Source organism: Balaenoptera ricei, chromosome 18 (genome assembly GCF_028023285.1).
Source record: "Balaenoptera ricei isolate mBalRic1 chromosome 18, mBalRic1.hap2, whole genome shotgun sequence".
Taxonomy (NCBI): domain Eukaryota; kingdom Metazoa; phylum Chordata; class Mammalia; order Artiodactyla; family Balaenopteridae; genus Balaenoptera; species Balaenoptera ricei.
The window spans coordinates 5,109,656-5,127,874 of record NC_082656.1 but is presented as its reverse complement, the minus strand read 5'-3'; the positions used below and the strand labels follow the sequence as shown (position 1 = coordinate 5,127,874).

Below are 18,219 nucleotides of genomic sequence, written 5' to 3'. Positions count from 1 at the left end.
CCACACTGTTGGATTTTTTTTAATAGACGATTTTTAGAGCAGTTTTAGGTTCACAACACAACTGAGCAGAAAGTACCGAGAATTCCCGTGCCCACCCTACTTCGCTGACCAACTAACCTTACTAAGGAAGTCAGGAACCACAGTGAAACGGCAGGTCCCAGCTGGCCCGACCTTGAGACACTCATTCCCTTCAAGCTTCAGCTTCCTCGCCTGTAAATGCAGGGTGGGGCCGCTGACAGGCCTCTGTGCCCTGTGCCCAGCTTCTAGAACAGCGTTTGGCACGTAGTGGGCGCCCAGGAATTGAGCGTTGAATGAGTTTTATTTTCATTATTTGGCTTAAAGGTAGTGATTTTTCCAAACATTAAAAAAATTATCTTGAAACATAAAAATACCCTCCAACGTCAAACTAAAAGTTCTGTCCTGACCATCCTTATTTTATCGCAAAGATGATCCAGACCCTATCAAAAAGTATTAAAAAATACAATGCATCACCCAGAATAATTCCTGTGATTAATCAGATGTCAGAAAGGGACGTAACGTTTGTGTAGGGGATACTGAAGCATTACACTTTACAAATGCAGAAAACTGGGGGAAAAGGCATTGCTCCCTAAAGAAATCTCTCCACATTGATGCTTCACAAAAAGATTCACTAAGGAAACAATCTCCAGGACCTTCATGACGTCATTGCCTAAGGTTCTAACAGACCTGTGAGCACCATTCTCCCATGGCTCTGCCCTGAAGTCCTCCACGTCCTCAGCTCTGATGAATTGAACGTAGATGAGGTCTGATGAACTGGACGTAGATGTTCCCGACCTCAAGGACATTCTTACTCTGCCAGTCGCTGGAACTGGGTCACTGAGAGACGCTGTCACAGACGCTGTCCACATGATTACCTTTTTACTTATTTTTGCCATCATATACATGCATTTAAAAACAATTTCTTACCACTAGAGATGCTCCTTTGTGCTGTTATGTACGATGCTTATGCACTGCTCACACTTACAGCAGAGGCCTCTTTCAGGCCCTCCACTTAAGCAGCATTGCGGCGGGCTGAGGTCCACGCACAAGCCCACAGTGGGGTCAGCGGCCGGGCTCTTCGGCCCTCCCCGGGATGGTCCTCTGACCCAGAGGCAGTTGGCTTATCCTCAAATCTGTTCTTGCCAGTCATACCTGATACCATCATTACATAATTGAATTAAATATTACATAAACAACTGATATGTGAATGCAGATTAAAAAAACCAAGCTGCAAATCTCCAAAAGAGCGAGTCCATAAAAATAAAAGCTGTTGAAATAGATGTAGGCAGCAGACTCATACTCAAAAAAAAGGCTGAGGCTCTACAGCAAAAGGTCAGCAAATAAATGTAACTATGTAGTCTTTAAGCAGAAATAAACATTTCAAATATGTATGCCTTTTTTTTTTATCATCAGTTCCAACTGAGTTGTACCAGGGATGCTATTGTATCATTTTAGAAAGCAGATTAACATCCCCTTGTATTGATGTATCATACTGTAGTAAACCTGTCATTAATTTTTGCTGCATTACATTATTTGTAAGTTTTTTTTAACATAATGCTACAGTGAACACATTTCAGGCACACAGTTTTTTGCTTGTTGAATAATTTTTTTAGGATATTAGAGGAGTAGGATTTCTGCTTCAAAGGATATAAATAGCTTTTTAGATTTCGATAACTATTTCCTTTTGGCTTTCCAAAAAGAGTAGTATTTCCGCTTCCTTAATATTAGTCTAACCCCATAATCTTAGTGGCTTCAAATGACCAGCCTTTCACAATTTCTCATGGTTCTGAGGGTTGATCAGGGCTCAGCTGGATGGTTCTTACACTGATCTTACTTGGGGTCTCTCATTCGGCCACGGTCAGGGAGCAGCTGAGCATGTCCTGATAACTGATATTAAATCTCCAGGTTTCTGGCAAATAAACTGCGGAGCAAGGCGTGGGAGGAAGGCAGAGGGTTCAGGAGCGTGAGAAGAAAAGACTGCTTAAAGATCCAACATTTCCATCTATGTCTTCCCCCCAGTTATGTGAGAAGGATGAGGGATAAAAGTCATTGTATGGACCCGAAAACTCAAGACATGATGGGTTTCGAGGGCATGAAAGTCCTTACTGAATTTATTCCAAGAACCTTGCTTTAGCTAGAGATGAAGAGGACTCCAGCTTCCGTACCCCCCACCCCTGCCCAGAGCAGTGGAAGTAGATGCTTATGTGAAAGCTTTTGTTCTGAGTACAAAGTTAGTAATTACTAATTTCTTTTTTAAACACGACTTCAGCAAAGCTAGAGTGTCCCAGCCCAGGAGGCAACTCTGAAACAGAGACCAAAATGTATAAACAGTCCCTCTGAAAGCACCCCAAAGGCTGAGCTGTGACCTCCCAGAGGAATCAATATTTCAAATGAGCCTCAGGGCTTCTGGAAACATGATTCGATCTTCTCAGCCAGCCCCGGTCCCTCCCGCCTCCCCCCCCCCCGTTTCCTCCACACTGCACACCTCCCCCCCGACCAGCTTCCACCCGCTTCCCACCTCCAAACAGAAGGGCAGCCCACCACTGCATGCCAAACCACGGCTCCCAGCTGCAAACTTCTAGAAGGAACAGGGGACTTAGCAGAGGGCCGTGGCACCAGCCCTACGTTTAGGAAGGCGGCAAAGGCTTAAGAATGCCATCCGGAGGATTCCAGGTGACCAACTGATCAAAAATCCACCTCCCAGGACACTGACCTGAAATTCTCTCTGGGTGTAGAAGTGTAGAGAGAGGAGAAGATGGTGGAGGAGAATGACAGGGGAACACAGCATTAAGATGGGGAGAGGCAGCGACAGGGACCCCAGGTGCGAATGCACCTCCCTCTCAGCCTCGCCACCGTCCCCCACCCATCACACCCTCACTCCCGGGCTGCCGTCGGGCAGACTCAAGGTTAACGGTTCTGCTGGAGTGGTTTGACATCACCAGCTTATGGAAACCCTGATCCCGTCCATCCTACAGCACTTCATGTAATCCTAAAGCAGCAGTAGCAATAATATTGCTGCACTTAATATACATGAGACACTCCAGCTACCAACTGAAATCACCATCCTCATTTCGCAAAGGAGTAAGAAAAACAGAGAAGGTCAGCAATTTGCCCAAGGTGACAGCACGCAAATGACAAGGTCAGGGTCTAAGCCCTGTTTCACCCACTGGCGAAGCCCACGCTCTCTCCCACTTTGCCAGGCGGCTTGCCTTCTGATGGGAAAACACACAGTAGAGACCCCCCGGGGAGAAATGCAAGGGGTCTCCCCTTCTAGCGCCGAGATTACACCCTGTCATTTGAATTTGTCCATGTCTCAGAGGACAGCGGCAGACACTGCAGCCACTTACAGAGCAAGTAGGTGTGAAAAGAGCCCGCTGTCAAAACTGCGCTCTCTCGAAGCCGTGTTCTGAAAGGACGCTGTTTACCCCGCTTTCCTGGCTCTGTGCCCCAGATTCCCTATGTCCAGCAATCACAGGGGTGGACATCAACTTCGGTTAACGACTATTATCAATCCTCAGGAGGGTCAGGACCGGCTGAGGGTAGCAGGGTTGAACCTGCACCGCAGCCGGAGGTCCCCACGTGTGCTGTGTAAGCTGCTCCACGGGGAACTGATCCTACACAGATGAGGCCGCCGGTGTAGACGGTCACTTCCCCATCCCCCCAGGGAGGCCTGGGTGGAGTCCCTTCTCCACCTGGACTTGGAACGGCTCCTATCTGGGGCCATCCCTTCATCACCCTGCCCTCTCCTGGGCCACTGCTCTCCTGACCTGCCCGCTGAGCCTTGCGACCCTGGTAAAGCACTGTCACCTGGCTTAGTCAGGGGCACTGGGTGCTACGTCTTTCCACTGGATTGGGAGCTGCCCGAGGGCAGGATCACTCAGTGCAGCAACCACAGTGCCTTTTATGTAGCAGGTGCAAAAGAAACAGTGACTGAATTTGATTAAATTTGCAGGTCATTGCAAGAGTCGGGCTTTGAAAAGTCCCTTCCACGTCAAAGACAAAATCATCCTGTTTGCACAACAGGTGAATAGAGGTGACGCCTTACAAAGAAAAAAGGCAGACGCCCATCCCCCGTCCCCCCCAGTCCCCTCTCCCTCACTTCGCTCCTGTCTTCCCTCAGTGGATATTATCAAGCTCTGGAGATCTAGAAATTTAAAATGTACACTTCTAGTTTAGGGGAAAACCAGACATAAAACAGCTCACCTTACGACCCGAGCGAGGCCCGGTGGAGGCACACAGGAGATGCAGAGGGATTCACAGTGACTGCCCGCACGGAGGGCGGGGAGGCTTCCCGTGAGCGGCCCTTGAAGGAGGGAAGGCTTCACGGGCAGAGACCAGCGGGCACAGGAGCACGGAGGCCACACAGAACACAGGGCGGACGGTTGGGAAGAGCAATTCGCAGGGACAGGTCTCCAGGTGGGAGGACAGGTGTGGGAGCGCTGGTGAAGACGCAGGCGGCGCCAGTGTGGCCACAAAGAGTCAGTCTACATGCCGTGGGCTGTGGGGTCCTCCAGGGGGCTCTTGAACAGCATCTTGAAGGATGAGAAGGGGTTCGTTAAGAAGGAGTTACTCTCCTTGAGGAGAGCATCTGTGTCTTCTCCTCCCAGGAGAGCCACCGGCCCCTTCTAGAGATACTCCATAAATATGTGCTGAAGAATGAATAAAACCCTCCAAGACAGTGCTGCCCAAACCTTCGCATGCATCAAAATCACCTGGAGAGACTGTTAAGCACGGCTGCTGGGCTCCGTGCCTGCAGTCAGTACTGATCAGTAGCTCTGAGAACACACCGAGAAACGACGTCTCTAACAAGCTTCCAGGGGCCGCTGGCGCTGCTGGTGCACAGACCACACTTCGAGTCGCAGTGGTTTGTGTAGCTTTCCTCCTCTTCGGTTTATGCGTAGAAGTCTGAAAATTCTCAGAGATAAGTATTTCGAGGGGACCTGGGAGCAGGAGATGAATAATATCTTACCTTTCCATATTGCTTTATAGTTTCCAAAATATTTTAATTTATCATGCTTGATCCTTGTGCTTCTGTGACGATATTATCCCATTTTAAGGATGAAGAAAGGGTCCAGAGAGCCAAAGCTAATTGCTCCAGGAACTATAGGTGGTAAAGGTGCAGTTAGCAAATATATATCTCACAATGGAGCTCTGTCCTCCACACGGAAAACAAAGAATTTTGAAAATAAAATATAAACTAATTATAAATATTCCTCTCTAGCAGATGATTTTCAATATCACCTCCCTACAGCGTTTTTGAGAAGTGAAGGAAGTTCTGGGATTATAACTCACTTTAAGTAAGACCTAGGTATCTATTCAAATTGATGCTAATAATAATGTCACTATTATTATTATTGCATAAATAACATATCACAATATTATTTTAACTCTCATTTGCAGTACATTAGGTAAGAGCATGAACTCTGGACACAGACCTCCTAGGTTCTAATCCCAGCTCTGCTGTTAATGAGCTGTGTGACCTTGGGCAAGTTACTCTCTTGTCTCAGCATCCTTATTTATGAAAGAATATATAAGAACAAGAATAGTCATTAATCAGAGAGTTTTTATGAGAGCTAAATGAGTCAACAGATGTAACACGCCTAGAAGAGTGTCTAGAGCACACGGTAAGCTGTATACATACGTACATGTGTATACGTATCATATATTATATCATTATTAGTAATAGTGCCCTGAAGCTGTTCAGCCTTCAGGCCCGGGCCAGGTGGGATCTGCAGGAGGCCTTAATTCAGACCAGGACTCCTGGGTGTCAAGGCTCAGTTTTCTGACCCAGAATTCTCTTTCTCAAAAACAAAACAGAATCCCTCCCTCACTTAGACCAGCGAGGAGGCATCCTCGAAAAAGAATGTCAGGGAAGGATTTGCAGAGCACCCCGGACCCAGCCCTGGTCTCGGAGGCAGGAAAAGCCACAGTCCCTGGGGGCAGCACCCCAGGAGAGCCAGGAAGAGCAGGATGGGAAACGCCTGGCAGTTCTTGCTGGCTGAGCCCCCAGCTTGCTGGCACTCACGCCCCACCCGGATTTGTGCACGAGTTCCAAGAAGGAGCTGAAACCGCAAGTTAGAAGGCCGGTGAATTCAGCACCACGTCCAGGGCCGCCCCGACGGCGTCCCCTGGTCTGGCACTAACTCCAGGTGCTGGACTTTGGGAAGTTGCTTCCCAGGGTTGTTTGACCCCTGTGTACTCCCCTTGTCTGGGGCCTTCCTCTGACTGTTGGTGCTTGGCTGACAAATCCTTTCTGTGGTCAAAGACCCTCCTGCACAGACGGCTCGCGTGCAGCTTTGCTAGTGGTTGTGTGTGCTGCCCCCTCAGGAAGCCCATGGGTCGTCTGTCATGGAATCAGGGACACAATTCACCAAACTGAGCTCCTGTTCTCAGGGGCCTGACTCCCTTTCCGCATGGCGTCCTAGGGCACGTGAGAATGATTCAACACGAACACCGTGAGGGAGACCCTCCAACCAGCGAGACAAGACTTTCCCTAAAGAGTCTAATGACAGAATAGAAATTCTTGTGGAATCTGTAGGACTAATGTCCAGATCCAGCTTCTACAGAGCACCTTAGGCACTCAGACACTTTGTACATGAAGGGTCAGCTCTAGCGCAGTCTCCTTTCATGAGAATATTTTAGACGATTGTTGGTAAAAATAAGAAATCTATACTCTTGTGGAAGAATAAGCATTACCATTTATACAGGTTAATTTATAAAAGAAATTCTATTTGCACACAGGCTGAATTTATAAAATCTCTCTCACTGAAACTGATTCAAGACCTAATGCAGGGCTTCCCTGGTGGCGCAGTGGTTGAGAGTCTGCCTGCCAATGCAGGGGACACGGGTTCGAGCCCTGGTCTGGGAAGATCCCACATGCCGCGGAGCAACTGGGCCCGTGAGCCACAACTACTGAGCCTGCGCATCTGGAGCTTGTGCTCCGCAACAAGAGAGGCCGCGATAGTGAGAGGCCTGTGCACCGCGATGAAGAGTGGCCCCAGCTTGCCGCAACTAGAGAAAGCCCTCGCACAGAAACGAAGACCCAACACAGCCATAAATAAATAAATAAATAAATAAAAGATCTCTGGACTTCAAAAAAAAAAAAAAAAGACCTAATGCAAAATGTAGCTGTATTTTAATTTTCATTTCACATAATAAAGTATTTTCTGTCAGCAGTAACCCAATGATACTTTCAAATTATGATAATTTTTAAACATAAACTTTATCAAAATTCTACAACTATATGTTGTAATTGTTAAGGCAAAAGTATAAAATCTGAGCACCCTCAATTCCATGGAATACTGACTCACTGGGGAAAATAAATTTATTCCTATCTAATACCACATAAATTGAAATAAATACAAGCTGCTTTTTTTGCATAATAATAATTTTAGGAAAATAAAAATGCAGTTCATATTTAACATCCCAATGGGCATTTTACAGGTCATTGAGATAAAACAGATGCAATACTAAGAATAGAAATTTGGTAAAATGATGATCTTTTTATATAATAAGATTTTCCTAGAAGTGTTTTAATTATTATTAAAATAACGTTTCCTTTGGCTTTTTACAAGTAGCCTTATTGATATATAATATCAATACACACTAGAAAATTTACATACTATACAATCAACCCATTTTAAGTGTACAATTCAATGAGTCTTAGTAAATTTATAGAGTTGTGCAACCATCGCCACCATCTAATTTTAGAACACTTCCATCACCCTAAAAAACAAAACAAAAACCTCTTTTCTATCTACAATCATTCCCCATTGCCACGCCCTGCTCTAAGCAACCATTATCTACTTTTTGTCTCCATATAGTTGTCATTTTTGGATATTTCTTATAAATGGAAGAACAATACATGTTCTTTTGTGACTGGCTTCTTTCACTGACCGTAATGTTTCTGAGGTTCCGGAGGAACCCAACCAGCTCACCTGCCACCTGCTCCCAGGTCTGCCCTCCTGCTGCTCAGCCGCTTGGCCCAGCCTGCCACGGGGTTCTCCAGACCCCCTACCCACATGGAATCCCCACCGTCCTGTGCTTTCTTCTCTGACTCTGTCACGTTCACAGTATGAATGTGTCTCTCAGTCTGGTTGTGTCTTTTCACCCATGCCAGCACCTTTGCCTGGGAAAGCAAGTGTCACTCTCTGGGACAGCCCCACACACGTGTGACAAAGCCCCCATGTGAGCCCCCTGGCTACACTCGGGGTGTCCAGAGAGAGGTGAGGGCCTGGTCTAACCAGGTTTGGGGTAAAATGCAGCCCCCGTTGCACCAACTGTAACTCAGCAGCAATCTCTCCCAGACTCAAGAAAGCAAGTGAGCTGGATGCCAATTACAAAAGGAGAAACTTCAAATCCATTCTAATTTGTAAACAATAAAGTAAAATCGGTGGCAACTTTTATGACTTAAACTATTATTAGTGTAAAAGACTAACCCATACGAGTGGGTGCTGACATGACGGTTGAGTGTGAAAGGGGGCACTAGAAATCGTCAAAGGCCGTCAATTACAGCCTGTAAATGATGCATGGGACATGTGAGGAGCACATACTCCTCACTAGTCCCCATTATTCTGTCGCACGTCCTCACAGTGGTAATTTAAAGATGCAGTTATAGTTACACATGGATCCGCTGTATGATGTCTGTTTTCTACTGCGAGCGTTAATACCGAAACATTTGACCACGTCAGATGCAAAAAATCCACCAATCACGTACAGAAAATTAAAGAAGTGGTTAGACTGGGTCTTCTACTTCGTTGTGAACTTTCTGTTTGAGAGGCAGCAAGGTCAGCCCAATGGTATACAAGTGTGATCATTCAATAACCCTTTGACAATTCTTATGATGATGATACGGAATGTCGGTTGCAGTTATAGAGTCCATAGTATGGTAATTAACACAAGGAAATCCAAAGACCGAGTTGTAACTCCTTTATAGACACCGACTTTCCCTGTGATTTTTTTTCATAAATTGTTTAGACTTTCTGTGCTTCTAATTCAGCAACTGTAAATTACTACAGTAGTAGGCATGCTACTTAGCACTGAAGTTTGTTTCAACAAAAGATGCCCACCTCAGAGAGCTTCCCAAGTGGTTTAGAAAGGTTCCTCCTAAAACTGTAATTCAACACCTAGTGGTATCCTATTAAGTACTGTCAACTCCAAGCCAGCAGAGGAAAAGAGAAGCCTCTAGAAGACATGAAATCCTGCACCAAAGCTCCTACAGTTTATTCAGAGACCATTTGAAAAGGCTTAGTTGTGTGTTTCACAGCCCACAACAAATACCTAATGTGCATTAAAGAAATGCAGGCCCTAGGCTGACCTCTCTGCACAACACAAGGAGCAAAGGCCCCTGCCTTTGAGGCTCTGACACTGCAGAGGGGGGGCTATGCCAACATATACGTAACTACGTTAGGAGACAGAGAAAAATAAACGGCACAGAATAAGCACACGTAAAATGACAGGGTCCGAAGAAGGGAGAAACTAAGGGAAGCCTTCGTGAAGAGGGGACACTTGGTCTGGATTCCAGGCAGAGGGTGGGGCATGAATGGGCAGAGGCAGAAAAGCACAAACACAGGGAAGAGCAAGTAGTCGTCTGGCCGCTCAGCAGAGGTGGGCGAAGAGGGTTAAAGCTGTAAAGATGTCTGGTTTCAGTCAACAGACAGTTACCGTAAGAAAATCCACTTAAGAGTTATCTGAAGACAGGCAGTGAATCCCAGTGTGCTCCAGGGGGACTGGAGTTGGAAGGTTAGAAATGAAGGCTCCTACCCCATTCCTCACAGGGCCCCGCAGTCTGGCCTCTGTGCATGTCTAGTTCCTGGTCCTGCTTCTCTCCGTAGACCGACTCATCCGCGTGAACTCCAGGTGTGTGTGGCATTCAGCTGCAGTATAAAAGCTTGTTAGTTTCTCTCTCACAGTCAGAAATGCAGAGGCACGGGGTTCCGCAGTGTCAGGACCCGAGCTCCACCGGGAGCCCTCTTGCTCCAGGAGGCCATGCAAGCTCCAGCTGTCATGTGCACCTTTGAGCCAGCAGAAAGGAGGAAGGGGACAAGAGCACACTTCTCCTGAGAGAACTTTCTGGAAGTTGCACATAACATATCTGCTTATTTAGGGTAACCATGTCATATGCCATCTAAACTGGAACACTTGTGAGAGTGAAAGAGGATGCTATTAATAATCACACCAGGGACTTCCCTGGTGGCGCAGTGGTTAAGAATCCACCTACCAATGCAGGGGGCACGGGTTCGATTCCTGGTCCGGGAAGATCCCACATGCCGCAGGGCAACTAAGCCCATGTGCCACAACTACTGAGCCTGAGCTCTAGAGCAAGTGTGCCACAACTACTGAAGCCCACGTGCTCTAGGGCCCATGCTCCGCAACAAGAGAAGCCACCACAATGAGAAGCTCACGCACCGCAACAAGAGTAGCCCCCGCTCGCCGCAACTAGAGAAAGCCCGCGCGCAGCAACGAAGACCCAATGCAGCCAAAAATAAATAAAATTTAAAACAAAAAATCATACCAGGATAACAGGCATAAACTAGGACATTCCCAGGACTTATGGGGGATAAATATATATATATTAAATATATATATATTCCACTGGCCAGAACGTAGTCAAATGGTCACACCTGTCTGTAAGGGAGGCTACACATACTGTCTTTACTCTGGGCAGCTATGTGCTCAGCTAAAACCTGGGAAAGAGGAGAAAGAGTATCTCTGCCCCAGGTGCCCTTTGACACCCAACAGATCTCCCAGTTTGACTGTGTAAGTTGTCACCGTGTATAGACTGGTCTCCCGTAGGTCAGGCTCCTGCCCTGGTCCAATCAGCTATGAATGGGAGAGGGCATGAGGGCGGGACTTTTGGACTATAAGTCTCCCCTCTCAGGGGTGGTGTCCAGGAGCAGAGACTGAGACAGGAGCCTGGGCAGAGCAGGCAAATTGACTGACTTGTCAACTACAATCGGCTATAGATCCACTGCAGAGGACAATAAACGCTGGAGTGGACAATCACACTCCAGTTCAGCAGGCGGGCGGTGGAGAATCACCAGCAGCTTTTCTAGCAAGGCACTGGTGTGAACGGAGCTTTACTGAAGCAAGGTTATCCTGGCCACAGTGTGTGGGCCGATTCGGAATAAGGTAGGATGGAGAGCTACAGGTTCCCTTAAGTAACTCCTGCATTAGGCCAGGTGAGATTGAACTTGACCTTGAGCAGAACATTAGGAGGCAGGGAGAACTGTTAAAGCTAGGTAGGCACTTAGAGCAACAAGGAGTAGCTGGCAGTATAATGGCAAGAACAGAGTAAGAAAATCTATAAAAAGGAGAATCACAAATTCAAAATCTTGACAGTTTGGGCCACGTAGTGTAGTGCACTGAGTACAACGTGACTGTCTTATATACCACTGTATGATGATGTGTAGTCATAATGGTACTCCCATTCTTGAAAACGATATTCATTATACCATGTTTCAGAAAGCAATAAAGTTTGTAATACAGTATATAAGATACTTTCATTCAAAATGGTAAGAAGTTTTGTGTTCTTTTGAGAGGTAAGCTTAGGTATCTGGAAGATTCTTGTATACGAAACATCTTATTTCCAAAATAATAATTAAGTGAATCCTCACCATACCTGAAACTGTCATGCCGTCAAATGCATATTACAGGACAGCACTTGGACGTGTAGATTATGTTTATCCTGCTGAACATCACATAGAAAGCACGGCTCTGGAGACCCAAGTTGAACATTTTAAAACCTCAGCTAGGGACTTCCCGGGCGGTCCAGTGGTTAAGACTCTGCCCTCCCAGTGCAGGTGGCATGGGTTCGATTCCTGATCAGGGAACTAAGATCCTGCATGCCACACAGCGCGGCCCCCCAAAACAAAAACAAAACCTCAGCTAAATAAATATATAAGACTCATTCAAAGAAAGTCAAGCCTCTCGTCTATGGCAGAAATGCAGCTAAATAATACACAACGCCTTCGTATGACACAGGACACTCATCGTCAGTCCTGGGTAATCATACCTATTGAAAGGTGTGGGTTTCCGATTGAAAAGCTAGAGTTTACATGACTCTCCTCTGAAGGACCAATTTCTGGACCCTTTCAGTCCTCGATCAGAAAATGTGGATTAACAGAATGATAGGAACACAGAGGGCAGGTACAGAAATTTGTGGCCATCTCTTCTGCCCACACAGAAATACAATAAACAACTAGTTCTTCTCAGTACGATGCTCTAAATTTAAAGAAATACATGTATGGAAAGTTCAGAGGAGGCCTCTTTGGTAATTTTGAATAACAACTGGGAAAACTGTCCTAGAATGGATGAAAGCAAAATACACACAAAGAAGCTTCTAGAAACCTGAGCCTCTGCATCTGATTTCTGAAGCAGTCCTCCATTTCCAATAGGGATTTTTTTAAACATCCCTCACAGATTATTTTTGACTTAGCCAAGCAGGGAGTCTATTTTAAAGCTCCCAATTTGAAAGTCATGGAAGCTTTATAAAGTTCACCTGCATCTCTTTTTAGGAACAGTCCTTTATCCTCTAAAGGATGAAAACCTCTAGCATATAAAAACTTTGTTAAGCTGTCACTATCAATAGGATAAAAAAAAAAAAATAACGGCTGACAGAGAAGAAACAAAATGCATCTTCGAATAAGTTTTCTTGAAGCTCTTGTTAAAAGCTATAACCTCTGATGTTAACTAAACTTAACCTATTCTGACCCTGGTGGTGGCCCTTAACCTTTTCTTTCTTCTGCTTCCTGTGACTGCTGAAGAATACTGGCCCAGTCCTTGGAAAAGCGTTCTCTGCAGCACACAAAGGCCCAGGCTTCCTGCTCCCCAGTCAGGAGGCCCCGGATCGACCGAGGGGTCAGCACCTGTGCGGAGAAGCAGGTGACAGTGGCCCAGTCCTTGGAAAAGTGTTCTCTGTAGCACACAAAGGCCCAGGCTTCCTGCTCCCCCATCAGGATGCCCCGGATCGACCGAGGGGTCAGCACCTGTGCAGAGAAGCAGGTGACAGTGGCCCAGTCCTTGGAAAAGCGTTCTCTGTAGCACACAAAGGCCCAGGCTTCCTGCTCCCCTCTCAGGATGCCCCGGATCGACTGAGGGGTCAGCACCTGTGCGGAGAAGCAGGTGACAGTGGTCCAGTCCTTGGAAAAGCATTCTCTGTAGCACACAAAGGCCAGGCTTCCTGCTCCCCTGTCAGGATGCCCCAGATCGACTGAGGGAGGGGTCAGCACCTGTGCGGAGAAGCAGGTGACAGTGGCCTAGAGCAAGTTGTAAGCATGTCTGCCCTTCAACTATCACGCTGCAGCTTCAGGCATTCAAGCCAGTGAAGTTCAGGTTTTCTTTGTGAATGCAGACTTTAAACAAATTCATCTATTGCTGTTCAACTGACTGTAAAATTGGTAGATTTACTGTTGCAAAAAAAAAAAAAGAAGAAAAACTGAAAGCTTTCACTTCCACTTTGGTAAGGTCATGGATACGTCCCAGGCTGCCAGCAAAACAGCCTTTAAAATCTTTGCAGTGGAAGCTAGCAACTTCCAGGGGGCGAAAGCAGCCAAACAATGACGGAAATGTCCAGCGGAAAGTCCTCCCTATAGAGTAAACGTGTGAAACTCCACATCTGAGAACTTTCCAAGATGTAATGATTTGCTTTTAATTCCATTTCCCTCAAAGATGGGAAACAGTGAGAGCACAAATTTGTTTCATCACTAACATTATATTTACTGTTAGTTCTGCTTCCTTACATAGCCTTGTAACTAGATCTCATGTGGCTGTTTAAACGCATTGTTGGGTTTTCTTTATAATGCAGAACACTAATAACTTGGTCCTGCTTTGCTTTGATTTACACAGTAGGAAACAGTGCACCTTTCATAAAGTTTCCTGTACTAGCTCTTTGTATTTCTGCATGACGTCTTACGATGGTAAAGGAAATTATTTTCATTAAGTGTTTCAAAATGACTAAAGTTAACCTACTCACTCCTAAACTTAACATCTTTGAAATGGAAACATATGGCCCTGTTGTTTTTCCAAAGGAGACTTTTGAACCTATTTATTTTCTGCTTCATTCAGTTGCACAAGAGATTTTTCACAGAAGATAAACGGCCCTTCCATACATAAATATTCTTTTACTTAGTAGACATGAGAGCTTTTTAAAAAAATTCATCACAGTGTTATTCATTTTAGACAAACTTGTTTTGCTCATTCCTAACCACCGTCATGTTTTAATCATTGGTGCCATCCCTTTTGATAAATGATTAATCTGGAGTCTAATGTTATGGGAAATTTTACACATGATAAAGAAATTTATTCTGGGGCTTCCCTGGTGACGCAATGGTTAAGAATCCGCCTGCCAATGCAGGGGACACGGGTTCGAGCCCTGGTCCAGGAAGATCCCACATGCCACGGAGCAACTAAGCCTGTGCGCCACAACTACTGAGCCTGCGCTCTAGAGCCCGCAAGCCACAACTACTGAGCCCGCGTGTCACAACTACTGAGGCCCGCGCACCTAGAGCCTGTGCTACACAACAAGAGAGGCCACCACAATGAGAAGCCCGCGCACCGCAACGAAGAGTAGCCCCCGCTCGCTGCAACTAGAGAAAGCCCGTGCGCAGCAATGAAGACCCAACCCAGCCAAAAATAAATAAATAAATAAATTTTTTTTAAAAAGAAATTTTTTCTGAATCTAATAATAGTTTGAGAGTATGTGAAGGGTTTTAACACAGATGTGGTCACCAGATGTTCCAGCTCTTCTGAGGAACCAGCAGAAGTAGCTGCATGATGGATTTAGGTTACTTAAAGGAAGATTTCCTCAGTCCTTTAAAACAACGAAATGAGCTACTGAGGGAGGGCTGAATCTCCTTGTTTGCAGTTTTGTTTTTTGTTTGTTTGTTTTTTTAAGTGTACAGATGTTTACATGTTTAGAACGCATTAATCACACTTCTGCCTGTGGATAATGGTACAGATTCTGTAAGAAGGCTTCCAGCTTTCATGTATTATGAGAATAGACACATAGTATTGGGCTGCGAGCATCTTCCGGAGGTTCTGAAGTCACCCCACATCAGCCAAAGTCCTGTGCACACCTTGCTTTCTCTGTCCCTTTCGACAAGTTTGTAAACACGTACCCAGGAGAGCAGAGCGCGGACCCTCTCGGTTTTTAAATGGCACTATGAGAAAGTGGCTGCCACTTAAGACAACACTCTTACTGGATATAGTCTGCACTGCACAGGCTCTCACATGTAATAGACTCCCATTCTTTTGTTTTAGCAAAATGCCCTGGCAGGAGTTTACAGTGTAATGGAGGGAGGGAAGGGAGCACAGAAACTACCTGCAATCCATTAACAACTACCTGTTGAAGAATATGCAGAGTATTGGACCTCACGCAGGCTCTGCCACATCCACAGAACTTCAGAACAAACGCAGGACTATTAGCAGAGTAGCTTCTCAATTTGTTGCAGTCACTGTGGCATCACGAAGACACAGCCTAGTGTTAACAACTTTGAAAGAAATAACCCCCAGAGTAACGACTCTGTGGGACAGATATCTTGAACCTCAATGACCTGCGCTGAGCAACTGTGTTTCACACACCTCCGTCTGCACCAGTGGGAGGGAGGGGACTTTGAAAGCTAACAGGCAAGGAGAGGGTCAGAGTATTTCCTTTAATCCTTCGTCAGAGCAAAAACATCAATACCTGCCTTGTGTGAGGAAATGCGTCGCTCAGGGACCAACCAGGAAAAGTATCATGGAAATTACCCTGTGGTGGAAAATGTAGAAGTTTTAGAATAGCCAGGATTTGAGTCATATTATGGAGTTACACTTCTACATTCTGGGCTTTGCTTTTTTGGTAAATTACGGGTAGAAACAACAATTTGGAAAGCTCTATACACTTCTGAGAGTCCTATTCTCCGCATATACTGAATGAGACGGCTTACAGGGGCTTTGTGGTGTAGTCATATTCCGTCCCCAAACCAAGAAGGGTGCCTTAGCAAGCAGAGGCCATAAACACAGGGAGGGGTCCTGAAAGACCCAGTTGCCTGCTTTACTATCATTCTTCAAGGGTCTTCAAAGTCACCCCCACTGGAGCTGAGCCCAAGACTCTCAATGATTCTTTAGAAGCTGCCCGGTCCCATTTCAGCTGGAGGTCAGAGCAGAGTTCAAAAGAAGAGCTAAAAAGAACCTGCTTCTCTCTCTGAGGGCATGTCTGTAACACCCACCCTTTTCTGCTCATCTCCTTCCAGGAACACCAAAGCCCCTCTCTTGTTGAGATATCTCACAATGGCAGTCTAGAAAACTCCCCAAATCATCTATTCTGGCCACTCATACCTTCAAAGAGGGGCTGCAAAATAAAAGGGTTGCTGACAGGTAGCTCCAGTTACCAAGGACAACTTGGCGTGAATTTATTCGAATCATAATCTCACCAAACTTTAAGCCCTTAGTTTGGGTATTAAACTCTTCAACCAATTTCACTTAGTATCTTCCCAGACTTGTAACCCCACTGACTCACTCATTTCATAAGGGACATGCAGCATTAAGAACACCAACTCTGGCACCAGGCTGCCTGGGTTTTTTTTTTTTTTTTTTTTTTTTTTTAACTTTTGAGTTTATTTATTTATTTACTTATGGCTGTGTTGGGTCTTCGTTTCTGTGCGAGGGCTTTCTCTAGTTGTGGCAAGTGGGGGCCACTCTTCATCGCAGTGCGCGGCCTCTCATTATCGTGGCCTCTCATTGCGGAGCACAGGCTCCAGACGCGCAGGCTCAGTAATTGTGGCTCACGGGCCCAGTTGCTCCACGGCATGTGGGATCTTCCCAGACCAGAGCTGGAACCCGTGTCCCCTGCATTGGCAGGCAGACTCTCAACCACTGCGCCACCAGGGAAGCCCTGGGTTTTTTTTTTAATTCTTGAATCTGCTACTTGCTGCATGACCTTGGGCAAATTACTTACTTTCTTCAGGCTTCAGTTCCCTCATCTGTGAAATGAGGTACTTACATTTTCCTGAGGATTAAACAACTTGAGAGAAGGCAAGCACTTGTGTAACACTGCCCGGCACGTACACAGGTAAATGCTGTAAATGCGGGCATTTACAGGTGACAAGCACCCACCATTTCCCGAGTTTTGTGCCGGTCACTCCATCCCCAGATCTACACTAAACAAACACATCTTGCTATTAAAGAATATTTTTGGTAGGATAAAATGAATCTTTAATTCTTCATGTTCAACTCGGAAAAGACCAACATGCAAATACTAACCTTGGCCTTTGGGCCACACATAGTTTTTCTGGGTTTACCACTTCACTGTTTTCAACAAAAATTCAGTACCTACTATGCCCGACGACGCCGTGGATTTGATGAGGAAACGGAAACTTGCTCTTTGCTCTCAAGGAACTGTTTAAGGCTGCACTAGTTTCCTCATCTGAAACGAAAAAGGTAATGCGAGACTTGAGCTGTTTAATGAGAATAAAGCGACATGTCCTGCTGGACTACACGTATCCAGTAGAAGCAGTGTGCTCTCATATAAATCAAAATAGCCTCTAACTAGGTGGCTTCAGGGAGTCACGGCCACTGAGGAATTCCCACTTTGCCACGGAGGAATTTCCTACTGGAGAAGAGGCGAGAGGCGCAGGGGCTGGCACGGCGGTCTGCAGGCTCGCGGACCCCAGAGCAAGCAGGCAAGAGACCGGGTGCACGGTCCGCTCCCAGGGTTAGAACTGCTCCAGAGCCTGGACACCGCACGCACGCACCACGCCCGTGCGGTCCTCGGCCAAACACTGACGGCTCCGAGCTCTCCGGGTTACGGCGCCACACGGGCCTTCCCCGCCCGGCCCGGCGCTCGCAGGCCGCCAGTGCCGCTTACCTGGGAACCGACGGGAGCCTCTGCTTCCCGAGTCTGCCTGCTCACCTGCAAATGCAGACAGTGCTCCCGAACTCACAATAATTATAAAGACGTTTATGAAATAGTTTATTAAGCATTCTATCAAAATAGTATTTTATTAAATAAAAAAGACGTGTACGAAAGCTCTAAGCCTAGTGGGAATACAGCCACACCGTGGTCGGCGCCAACGTAATGGACCGAGGGGATGGGAAGCTCCGATCGCCGCACCACCTGCGGCGCCAGGAGCCAGGTGAACGGCAACTTCCCGCACGCACCTCCCCTCGCCCTCCGCATTTTCTGTCGGAGGACTTTAGGCCGCCGGCCGGAAAAGCGCTCCTCCT

At 46.3% G+C, this 18,219-nt stretch overlaps 1 long non-coding RNA gene across 2 annotated transcripts in view; it reads right to left on the bottom strand.

Moving 5' to 3' along the window:
- Positions 1–18,219, bottom strand: part of LOC132352595 (uncharacterized) — an 80,455-nt gene that overhangs the window by 61,801 nt on the left and 435 nt on the right. For both annotated transcript variants that reach the window (XR_009498801.1, XR_009498803.1), the window contains exons 2-4: positions 17,257–17,419; positions 4,731–4,958; positions 4,222–4,550 (exon numbers count right to left, since the gene is read on the bottom strand). This is a non-coding gene — a long non-coding RNA (uncharacterized LOC132352595). The remainder of the gene's footprint in view (positions 1–4,221; positions 4,551–4,730; positions 4,959–17,256; positions 17,420–18,219) is intronic.